General features: G+C 44.5%; 1 pseudogene; it reads left to right on the plus strand.

Annotated features, from left to right (window-relative positions):
- The first annotated feature begins 3,368 nt into the window (after positions 1–3,368).
- Positions 3,369–8,000, plus strand: LOC123171244 (uncharacterized; annotated as a pseudogene).
- The last annotated feature ends 3,274 nt before the right edge of the window (positions 8,001–11,274 follow it).

Raw genomic sequence — 11,274 nt, forward strand, 5'->3', positions numbered from 1 at the left:
GAGACATAGATATTTGTAAAGTGCATACAGACCTGAATGTCGCAGATCCGTTGACTAAACCTCTTCCACGAGCAAAACATGATCAACACCAGAACTCTATGGGTGTTCGATTCATCACAATGTAACTAGATTGTTGACTCTAGTGCAAGTGGGAGACTGTTGGAAATATGCCCTAGAGGCAATAATAGAATGGTTATTATTATATTTCCTTGTTCATGATAATTGTCTATTTTTCATGCTATAATTGTGTTATCCGGAAATCGTAATACATTTGTGAATACATAGACCAAAACATGTCCCTAGGGAGCCTCTAGTTGACTAGCTCGTTGATCAATAGATGGTTACGGTTTCCTGACCATGGACATTGGACGTCATTGATAACGGGATCACATCATTAGGAGAATGATGTGATGGACAAGACCAAATCCTAAGCATAGCACAAGATCGTGTAGTTCATCTGTTAAAGCTTTTCTAATGTCAAGTATCATTTCCTTAGACCATGAGATTGTGCAACTCCTGGATACCGTAGGAATGCTTTGGGTGTGCCAAATGTCACAACGTAACTGGTGGCTATAAAGGTGCACTGCGGATATCTCTGAAAGTGTCTGTTTGGTTGGCACGAATCAAGACAGGGATTTGTCACTCCGTGTGATGGAGAGGTATCTCTGGGCCCACTCGGTAGGACATCATCATAATGAGCTCAATGTGATCAAGGAGTTGATCACGGGATGATGTGTTATGGACGAGTAAAGAGACTTGCCGATAACGAGATTGAACAAGGTATAGGGATACCGACGATCGAATCTCGAGCAATTATCATACCAGTAGACAAAGGGAATTGTGTACGGGATTGATTGAATCCCCGACGTCGTGGTTCATCCTATGAGATCATCGTGGAGCATGTGGGAGCCAACATGGGTATCCAGATCCCGCTGTTGGTTATTGGCCGGAGAGATGTCTCGGTCATGTCTACATGCCTCCCGAACCCGTAGGGTCTACACACTTAAGGTTCGATGACGCTAGGGTTATAGGGAAAGTTTGTACGTGGTTACCGAATGTTGTTTAGAGTCCCGGATAAGATCCCAGACGTCACGAGGAGTTCCGACATGGTCCGGACATGAAGATTTATATATGGGAAGTCATCATATGGTCACTGGAAGTATTTGAGGGTTTGCCGGTATTGTAGCGGGACCACCGAAGGGGTTCCGGGGGTCCACCGGGAGGGTCCACCTTCCCCGGAGGGCCCTATGGGCTGTATGTGGAAGGGAACCAGCCCATAAGTGGGCTGGGCGCCATCCCCCCTTAGGGCCCATGCGCCTAGGGTTGGGAGGACCCCTAAAGGGGGCACCCCCCTTGGCTTGGGGGGCAAGCCCCCTCCCCTTGGCCGCCGCCCCCCTCTAGATCTCATCTAGAGGGGGGCCGGCCCCTTTCCCCTTCGCCATATAAATAGTGGGGTGGAGGGAGGGCAGCAGCACCACATCCAAGGCGCAGCCCTCCCCCTCTCCAACACCTCCTCCTCCTACCACGCTGCTCCAACACCACCATGCCGTAGTGCTCCTGCTGGAGTTGTCTTCCCCAACCTCTCCCTCTCTCCTTGCTGGATCAAGGCGTGGGAGACGTCACCGGGCTGCACGTGTGTTGAACGCGGAGGCGCCGTTGTTCGGCGCTTAGATCGGAATCAACTGCGATCTGAATCGTACGAGTACGACTCCTTCATCCGCGTTCTTGTAACGCTTCCGCATCATGATCTTCAAGGGTATGAAGATGCACTCCTTTCTCTCTGTCATTGCTAGTCTCTCCATAGATTTATCTTGGTGATGCGTAGAAAAAATTTTAATTTCTGCAACGATCCCCAACAGTTTTATGGCGAAGAAACAATGTTAGGAATTCATCCACAGTGAGTTGTCTGCTGAAGAAACATTGTTCCGATTCTGATGAAACAATGTTTTGCACGAGTTTGGATATTCCAACTTGCGAAAGGTTCCCAGAACTCGAGTTTGCTGCTGAAGGAAACATTGTTCGACTCCAGCGAACAATGTTTGGTCAGGAACTGCCAACCACCTCCAACGAGAGTATTTCAGAAGCTACCTCATTAAGTCCTGAAGCCATTAGTCAAACAAAGCTGGTTCACTTTCACACCTAAGCTGGTTCCAGAAGCTAGTTCTCTTTCACACCTATCCAGGGAGGTTGTCCCGATTATAAATAGGCTAGCTCTTCCCTTCGTTGGGGAATTTTGCCATTTTCTATCAAAGACCAAAGACATAGACTCCTCCTGAGATTGGAGAGCTCTTGTTATCCTTATTCTCGTGATTCCTTGTGAAATTGCACCTATTTCATGCTCCACGACTAGATCTTGTTGTGTGGATTAGAGTTTGTGGTTTCCCTTGCGGATTGCACCTATCTCGTGCTCCATGACTTGAGCGTGGTTGTGTGGGGTAGTATTGCGGGTTGTGGATCGGCGAATGTTCGGATTGCAAGCTTCGGTGAGCCTCCTCCTCGTCGGGTCACAATATCTTATTTTCCATTTTCCGGCCGCTTGCAGCTAGCTATCCCCAACCATTTATCAATCCTACGCCATGAAGATCGGACCTACCCTTGTACTCGCTCTTCTTCTAAGACGGGGTCGCATCATCTGGTATTCAGAGCAAGGTTTACATGGTAGGACCTGTATCTTTGTTGCTAGATCTATCCTTTTTAGTTTGGTTTTCCCCATCCTAGAGTCCAAAGCCACAAACAAATCCAACCCTTTGTTTGCTGAGATCTAGTTGTTTGCTTTCCTCTTTGTGTGTGCACCAAGTTCTATCCAAAGTTGCTGCTGTTTTTCTTCGAGTCTTGTTTTTGGATCTATTGTGCTGCAAAAAAAGAGCAAAAAAGGAGAAGAGAAAGTGTTGAGCAAGTGCGTAATCATATTCAGTTTGGTGAGAAATTTCAGAAGTTGAAGTGGCAAGTGTTGCAGCTCAAACGTGGTGCAAGGATCTACAAATTTTTTTCTTGTTCATTTGGTTTGCATCGATTGGATCTCAGCACTAGCCCTCCCTTTTTACCCCACCCCTATCCACCTAGAAACCGTCAGCTTCCTTCCTTTCATTCACCCGTCCACTCCTGATTTCCTACTTCCACACAGCCGCTAAGGAATCATTAGAATTTGGGTAAGCAAGAAGGTGAGGTGAGTGTGTTCCACATATATTCTTCTTTCGTCCACTTGTTTGCAAGAGTTAACATGATAGGATCCAACTCGAGTGTACATGGACATCAACATGTGGAAGATGATCTCCCAAAAACTCGCGCAGCACTTGGTGATATGATTGAGGAGAGTATAGTTTCAGCTATGCAAAGGATGTTCGGTGGTCATCTTCCTATCATGGGTAATGGGGATCAACATCAACATAGCCCCGCTGCCTCGCTGGCCGCCGACAACCGGCAACGTCAAGAACACAACGATCACCACGTTGGTCGTGGAAGAGCGGCAGGAGCTGCTGCCCACGGCACCCCTGCTGTTGGTGCTGAACGGAGGCGTGGCGACTTTTCTGCCCCCTGTGAGGGTGAGCTATATAGAGGAGAATCTCGCGGGTGAGGCCATGACCCCCGCGGGTTTGCTGCTGATCACTGGCGACGAGCGGCCCATGATGGTGATGGCATCTTCCTTGAAGATCTCTCCGAGCATGGTGACGAAGATGAAGGCATGGGGGACTATGAACCCTACTCCCCGCCTCATTGTGGTGTTGTTTTTGGTCGCAATGGTCATCATTATGACCATCGTGATTAGGATGACCATGGAAACCAAGCGAGAGTGAAGCTACATGTGCCATCATTCACGGGAAAACAGGATCCGGATGCATATATTGAGTGGGAAGAGAAGTGTGACCAAATCTTTCGCATCCATGGTTTTTCAGAAGCCAAGAGAGTTGATCTTGCTGTTATGGAGTTCTCTGGTTATGCTCTTACATGGTGGAATCAACTGCACGACGATCGGTTGATGACATGTAATAATCATATCCGCAGCTGGAATTTGATGAAGGAAGTCATGAGGCGCAGTTTTGTTCCATCATACTATGAGAGGTAATTGTACAAGCGGTTGCAGGGGCTCACTCAAGGTTCCCGCACTGTTGAGGAGCACTATAAAGAGATGGAGTTGCTGCTAATTCGGACACGAACCCGTGAAAGGGATGAGGCGAAGATGGCGAGATTTTTACATGGGCTGAATGATGAAATATCAGATTTTGTGGAGATGTTTCCTTATGATACATTACAAGATGTGGTACATCAAGCTATAAGAGTTGAGAAGAAGAATATGCGTAATGGTCGTACTCGTGCTTTCCAAGGCCGCACCACCACGCGCTCATGGCAGCGAACACAACAGCCATATGGTTCTCAGTTTGAGGGTACACCACCTAGGCACCCACATGCCTCGAAGGCTTCCTCACCTGCTATTCGCAATCAAGATAAGAGGCTATCAGCTACAGCAGGAGTATCCTCTGCTCCACCTCCAGAAAAGAGTTCTACACGCAGCAGCGACATTCAATGCCACAAGTGCAAAGGAAGAGGTCATATTTCTTCGGAATGTCCAAGCAAACGAACTATGATCATCAATGAACGAGGTGAATGGGAGTCTGAAAGTGACCCTGAAGGTGGCAATGATGAAGTGGAAGAGGAGCAAGGTTGGGAAGTAGGAGGAACTATTTTATCTCATGAGGAACTTGATGGAGAAGCTTTGGTTGTATGTCGTTCACTTAACGCCCAGGTTGTGGAGGAGGAAAAGGGGCAGCGGCATAATCTTTTCCACACCCGTTGCCTTATCAACTCAAAGATATGTCGAGTGATTGTTGATAGTGGCAGCTGCAACAATATTGCAAGCACGGAGATGGTCAAGAAACTTCAGTTGCAAACAAAACGTCACCCACACCCATACCGCATGCAATGGTTGAATGATTGTGGCGCAATTAAGGTGATTAGCAGCGTGCAAATACCAATTTCAGTTGGGACATATCAAGATGATGTTGAGTGTGATGTGGTGCCGATGCACGCTTGTCACTTGCTTCTTGGACGACCGTGGTTGCATGACCGTGATGTGCAAATCAGCGGGCGTGCGAATCGCTTATGTTTTGTCCATAGAGGAGAAAAGTTCACTTGGCTGCCCATGACACCCGAGGAAGTCTATCTTGATGAGATGAAAAGAAAAGGAAAGAAAAAGGGAGAGAGTGATCATACACAACGAGTGAGCCACCAACATAGTGAGGGAGTGTTTCCACAGCCAAAGCTCCACGCCAAATATGACCAAGCCCCGGGAAAAACAGGGATTAGTTATGATGGCTAGGAAAAGGGATATGCGGGAATTGAGAGAACCTAATACTCCATTCTTTGTACTCATGTACAAGGAAACTTTATTGGCTGCTAACGATTTACCCTCAACTCTTCCTAGTGTTGTTTTTGATCTTTTGCAGGAGTATGGGGATGTGTTTCCCAAGGAGGTACCACCTGGTTTGCCACCGAAGCGGGGCATTGAGCACCAAATCGACTTGGTTCCGGGTGCCCCACTACCAAACCGACCACTGTACCGAGCAAACCCAGAGGAGACGAAGGAAATTCAGAGGCAAGTAGAAGATCTTCTTAACAGAGGGTATGTAAGGGAAAGTCTTTCTCCTTGTGCTGTTCCTATACTTTTAGTTCCAAAGAAAGATGGTACCATGCGCATGTGCACTGATTGTAGATCCATTAACAACATAACTGTGAGATATCGGCACCCTATTCCTAGGCTCGATGACATGCTTGATGAACTTTGTGGCTCCACCATATTTTCCAAAATTGATTTGCGAAGTGGTTACCACCAAATAAGAATGAAAGAGGGTGACAAATGGAAAAATGCGTTTAAGACAAAATTTTGCTTGTATTAATGAATGCACCTAGTACTTTCATGAGATTGATGAATCATGTGCTTACATCCTTCATTGGCAAGTTTGTAGTGGTTTACTTTGATGATATATTGATTTATAGCAAAACTTTGGAGGATCATGTTGGACATATAAAATGTGTGCTTGCTGTCCTACGGGAGGAAAAGTTGTATGCTAACGTGGAAAAGTGCACATTTTGCACAAACAAGGTTGTGTTTCTTGGCTTTGTTGTTTCAGCAAAAGGTGTGGAGGTCGATGAAGAGAAGATCAAGGCTATTCGTGAGTGGATGCCTCCACAAAATGTGAGCCAAGTACGTAACTTCCTCGGACTTGCAGGTTTCTACCGTCGGTTCATGAAGGATTTCAGCACCATTGCTGCACCCATGAATGAGTTAACGAAGAAAGACACCCCATTCCAATGGGGTGATGCCCAAGACAAGTCCTTCCAAGAACTGAAGATGAGATTGACATCAGCCCCATTGCTTTCACTTCCTGATTTTGGTAAGACATTTGAGATTGAATGTGATGCAAGTGGTGTTGGCATTGGTGGAGTTCTAATGCAAGAAGGTAAACCCATTGCCTATTTAGTGAGAAGCTTAATGGTCCAACTCTTAATTATTCCGTCTATGATAAAGAATTATATGCACTTGTTCGATCTTTGGAAACATGGCAGCATTACTTATGGCTAGAAGAGTTTGTAATACATTCTGACCATGAATATTTAAAACATCTAAAGGGCCAACTCAAACTGAACCATAGACATGCAAAATGGAGTGAGTTCATAGAGTCTTTTCCTTATATTGTCAGGTACAAGAAAGGGAAGGATAACGTTGTTGCCGACGCATTGTCTAGGCGTCACATTTTACTTTCCCAACTTGATGTTAAAATCCTTGGTTTAGAAAGCATCAAAGAATTGTATGCTATCAACTCATACTTTGCTGAACAATTTTCAAAGTGCAACAAGGGAAAGGGATGGGAGAAGTTTCACTTGCATGATGGATTTCTATTTCGAGCTAACAAATTGTGCATCCCAGATTGTTCTGTTCGTTTGTTGCTCTTGCAGGAGGCTCACGCTGGTGGTCTCATGGGACATTTTGGAGCCAAGAAAACTGAAAGTGTGCTCGTTGATCACTTCTTTTGGCCGCGAATGAGACGTGACGTGGAACACTACGTGATGAGATGCGAGATTTGTCACAAAGCTAAGTCCCGCTTGAATCCTGAGGGTTTATATACTCCTCTATCTATTCCGAATACTCCGTGGGAAGATATTTCTATGGATTTTGTTCTTGGTTTACCACGGACTAAGAGGGGGAGTGACTCGGTGTTTGTGGTAGTTGATCGTTTTAGCAAAATGGCACATTTTATCCCATGTCATAAGAGAGATGATGCTTCACACATTGCTGATCTGTTTTTCAGGGAAATTGTGCGGCTACATGGAGTACCACGCACGATTGTGTCGGACCGTGACACCAAATTTCTGAGCTACTTTTGGAAGACCTTGTGGGGAAAACTTGGCACCAAGCTCCTATTTTCCACGACATGCCACCCACAAACTGATGGACAGACTGAAGTTGTCAACCGGACGTTGTCCATGATGCTGCGAGCAGTCCTCAAGAAGAATTTGAAGATGTGGGAAGAGTGCCTACCTCATATGTGGAGTTCGCTTATAACAGGGCGGTACATTCGACCACTAAATTTTGCCCATTTGAACTTGTTTATGGCTTCAAACCTATTGCTCCCATCGATCTTTTGCCTTTGCCATTGCAGGAACGAACCAGCCCTGATGCAAGTAAGCGTGCTGATTTCGTCAAGAAACTTCATGCCCAGGGAAAGGAGAACATTGAGAAAATGACTGGACAATATACGAAGCGGGTAAACAAGACCAGGAAGAAGCTGGTGTTCGAGCAAGGCGATTTGGTATGGGTACACCTTCGGAAGGACCGTTTTCCTGAGCAACGCAAGTGCAAGTTGCAGCCACGTGGTGATGGACCATTTATGGTGCTCGAAAGGATCAACGACAATGCTTACAAGATCGATCTTCCAGAAGAATACGGTGTTAGCCCAACCTTCAATGTCTCCGATCTTTCCCCATACGTTGGGCCTTTAGAGTAGAGGACAACTCCTTCTCAAGAGGGGGAGGATGATGAGGACATTCCAACCATGGGCACCACACCACCAATCATCAATGGTCCAATCACAAGAAGCCGCACAATGCAAATACATGATCAGATGAACGCTAACTTAAGTATATCATTTGACCTTGAAAACATGGTTGTGCCTTCACCTCCTTTGTTGTTGGTTGAACTCAGGTGCGATATCGAAGAAGGCCAAACACATTTCAATCCGTACAAAACAATGTTTTATGGCGAAGAAACAAAGTTAGGAATTCATCAAGAGTGAGTTGTCTACTGAAGAAACATTGTTTCAATTCTGACAAAACAATGTTTTGCATGAGTTTGGATATTCCAACTTGCGAAAGGTTCCCAGAACTCGAGTTTGCTGCTGAAGGAAACATTGTTCGACTCCAGTGAACAATGTTTGGTGGGGAACTACCAACCACCTCCAACGAGAGTATTCCAGAAGCTACCTCATTAAGTCCTGAAGCCATTAGTCAACCAAAGCTGGTTCAGTTTCACACCTAAGCTTGTTCCAGAAGCTAGTTCTCTTTCACACCTATCCAGGGGGGTTGTCCCGATTATAAATAGGCTAGATCTTCCCTTCGTTGGGGACTTTTGCCATTTTCTATCAAAGACCAAAGACATAGACTCCTCCTGAGATTGGAGAGCTCTTGTTATCCTTATTTTCGTGATTCCTTGAGAAATTGCACCTATTTCATGCTCCACGACTAGATCGTGTTGTGTGGATTAGAGTTCGTGGTTTCCCTTGCGGATTGCACCTATCACGTGCTCCATGACTTGAGCGTGGTTGTGTGGGGTAGTATTGCGGGTTGTGGATCGGCGAATGTTCAGATTGCAAGCTTCGGTGAGCCTCCTCCTCGTCGGGTCATAATCTCTTATTTTCCATTTTCCGGCTGCTTGCAGCTAGTTATCCCCATCCATTTATCAATCCTACGCCGTGAAGATCGGACCTCCCCTTGTGCTCCCTCTTCTTCGAAGACGGGGTCACATCAAGGATGAGTTAGAGAATCTTCGAGTGGGGATAAAGATTGTCCATAATGATTGACTAAAATGTCTAGAGAATAACTTTTTTCGCAGCGAACCAAAGCTTCATACATCAACTTAGAGTTCATCTTAGATATGTGAAACCTCTATAGGCCTTACACAAGATGATTAGGCTATGGGAGCTCTGCTACACCCAAGAGTGCAATCGTCTATGCAACAGGAAGATTTGAGTTGTCGATTCAATAACCATGATTGAATCCTATGCTGGCCCCAGACGGCAAAGAGCTTTTGGTCCAATATCTTACGGAGCTCATGTGCTTTCGTAAGGACAAGGAGTACATACCACTTCCCCGTTATCCACCGTAAGTCTATTATTATAGAATGGCATTTCATTTTAATTTCTTTTGCACGTATCTCTGTCTAATTACATCCCCCTGTTCAGATTTACATAGTAACTTTGGTCCTCGTTGAGATCATTCCTATATTGGCCAATGATTTTTTAATCTTTATTCCAACAAAAAAGGGGTCAAACCTCAATGGTATCTGGTCGTTTTTGTTAAGGATGTTGTAGCACCTCGAAATAAGACATGTTTGGGACTCCATTACAAGTACCAATGCAGAGTGGAACCCAAAGTTCATGTGGACTCCTTTGTTCAGTCAAGAAGCCAACATTGATGATGTGATATGATATCACCGAAAACTTTCTACTATGAGCTATGTAACGACTTGTATAACCGGAAGGTGAACTTTACATGCATCCAACATATCTTGGTTCACATCATTGACTATGATGTGATCCTACCGAAGGATGAATTCTACACTAACATCCAACTACTAGATAAGGCATGATTTTTTCAAGGGTGATGCCCGTACAAGCCACATGTAAGACATAGGGGGTTCAAATTTTGTATACAAAACTCGATAGATTTGTTGCCCGCAAAAAACTTGATAGATTCGTTGTTTATGCAGTTCATCAATTATTGCATGTGTTCATAATAGAATTAACTACTTTGTTTGTTGGTTGTGCACTTGTGTTCTTTCATACATTTGTGTTGAATTTTTATGTCATATACATAAGAATGTGTGTGAATATTGATGTTATTTATGCATATAGGAATGTAGCATGTGAAATACACCCGGCTATGTGATGGATATATGAATTCTGAGAGAAAATCATCACGAATTGTGCAACAATTTGACCTGCGCCAGGTTTGACACATAGAGTTCGACCCCCTAATGGGCAGAGTTGAGGTGCTCATTACTGGACACACCTTTACACATGCGAGGGTCTAGAGTGCCCAATAAAATAAGTACTACCTTAGTCCTGGTTTATTTGGCCACCTCTTATTTTGGGCTAAAATTTGATAATAAATTTAACTTAAAAATGTAACTATATGTCACAAAAATTGTACTATAGAAAATCTCTTCCAAATATAAATCCAATAATATACTTTTTGTATCATATAACTTATATTTTGTAATTTTATGGATAGTCAAAGTTTGACACAAAATACAAGAGGGCCCAACAAGCCTGGGTAGAGGTAGCACCTCCGGGTGGCTCCCAAACTTCCTTTGAGATGTTGCCATTCACTTGAAACAAGAGCCTATGACTAGTGGTAGATATCCACTTGTTGTAAGGTGCCCTCTAGTGGAAGGTATCCCCCCTTTGACAAGGCTTAGTCATGAGCATTGAAACCGTTAGTGGAGGAATTCAAGTGTTTCTCATTAAAGGGTTGATTTGCAGTTGTGGGCAATAAAATAAACTACCTCTACCGCATGAGGATGGTCGGATATTATGTTAACAAGTATTCATCAACTCATCTCTCAAGAGCCCCTTCTAACTCGTTCTTTTTCACCATTATCTGGTTATGCTACCTACCTAGGATGGAGCCCATGCAAGAAATTTCATCAAAATCTTATAGACAATGCGAGAGGACATGAAGATCGACTGTGGTCCTTCGTTGTGCCAAAATCAAGCCCGACTACGATGCATTCCCAGCATCAAGTGACGCGATCAAGGTTATTGGACAACAAAAATAGGTAATGGTGAAGGACTTTGGCACCTCCGCTAAGGCACGAAGTCAGACATGCCAATGAGACGCCCACCCCTACAACCGTCCAACATGCTGCTGAAGGAAATATGCCCTACATGCAATAATAAAGTTGTTATTTATATTTCCTTATATCATGATAAATGTTTATTATTCATGCTAGAATTGTATTAAACGTAAACTTGATACATGTGTGAATACATAGAAAAAACA

The sequence above is a fragment of the Triticum aestivum genome, chromosome 7D (genome assembly GCF_018294505.1).
Source record: "Triticum aestivum cultivar Chinese Spring chromosome 7D, IWGSC CS RefSeq v2.1, whole genome shotgun sequence".
Lineage (NCBI taxonomy): Eukaryota > Viridiplantae > Streptophyta > Magnoliopsida > Poales > Poaceae > Triticum > Triticum aestivum.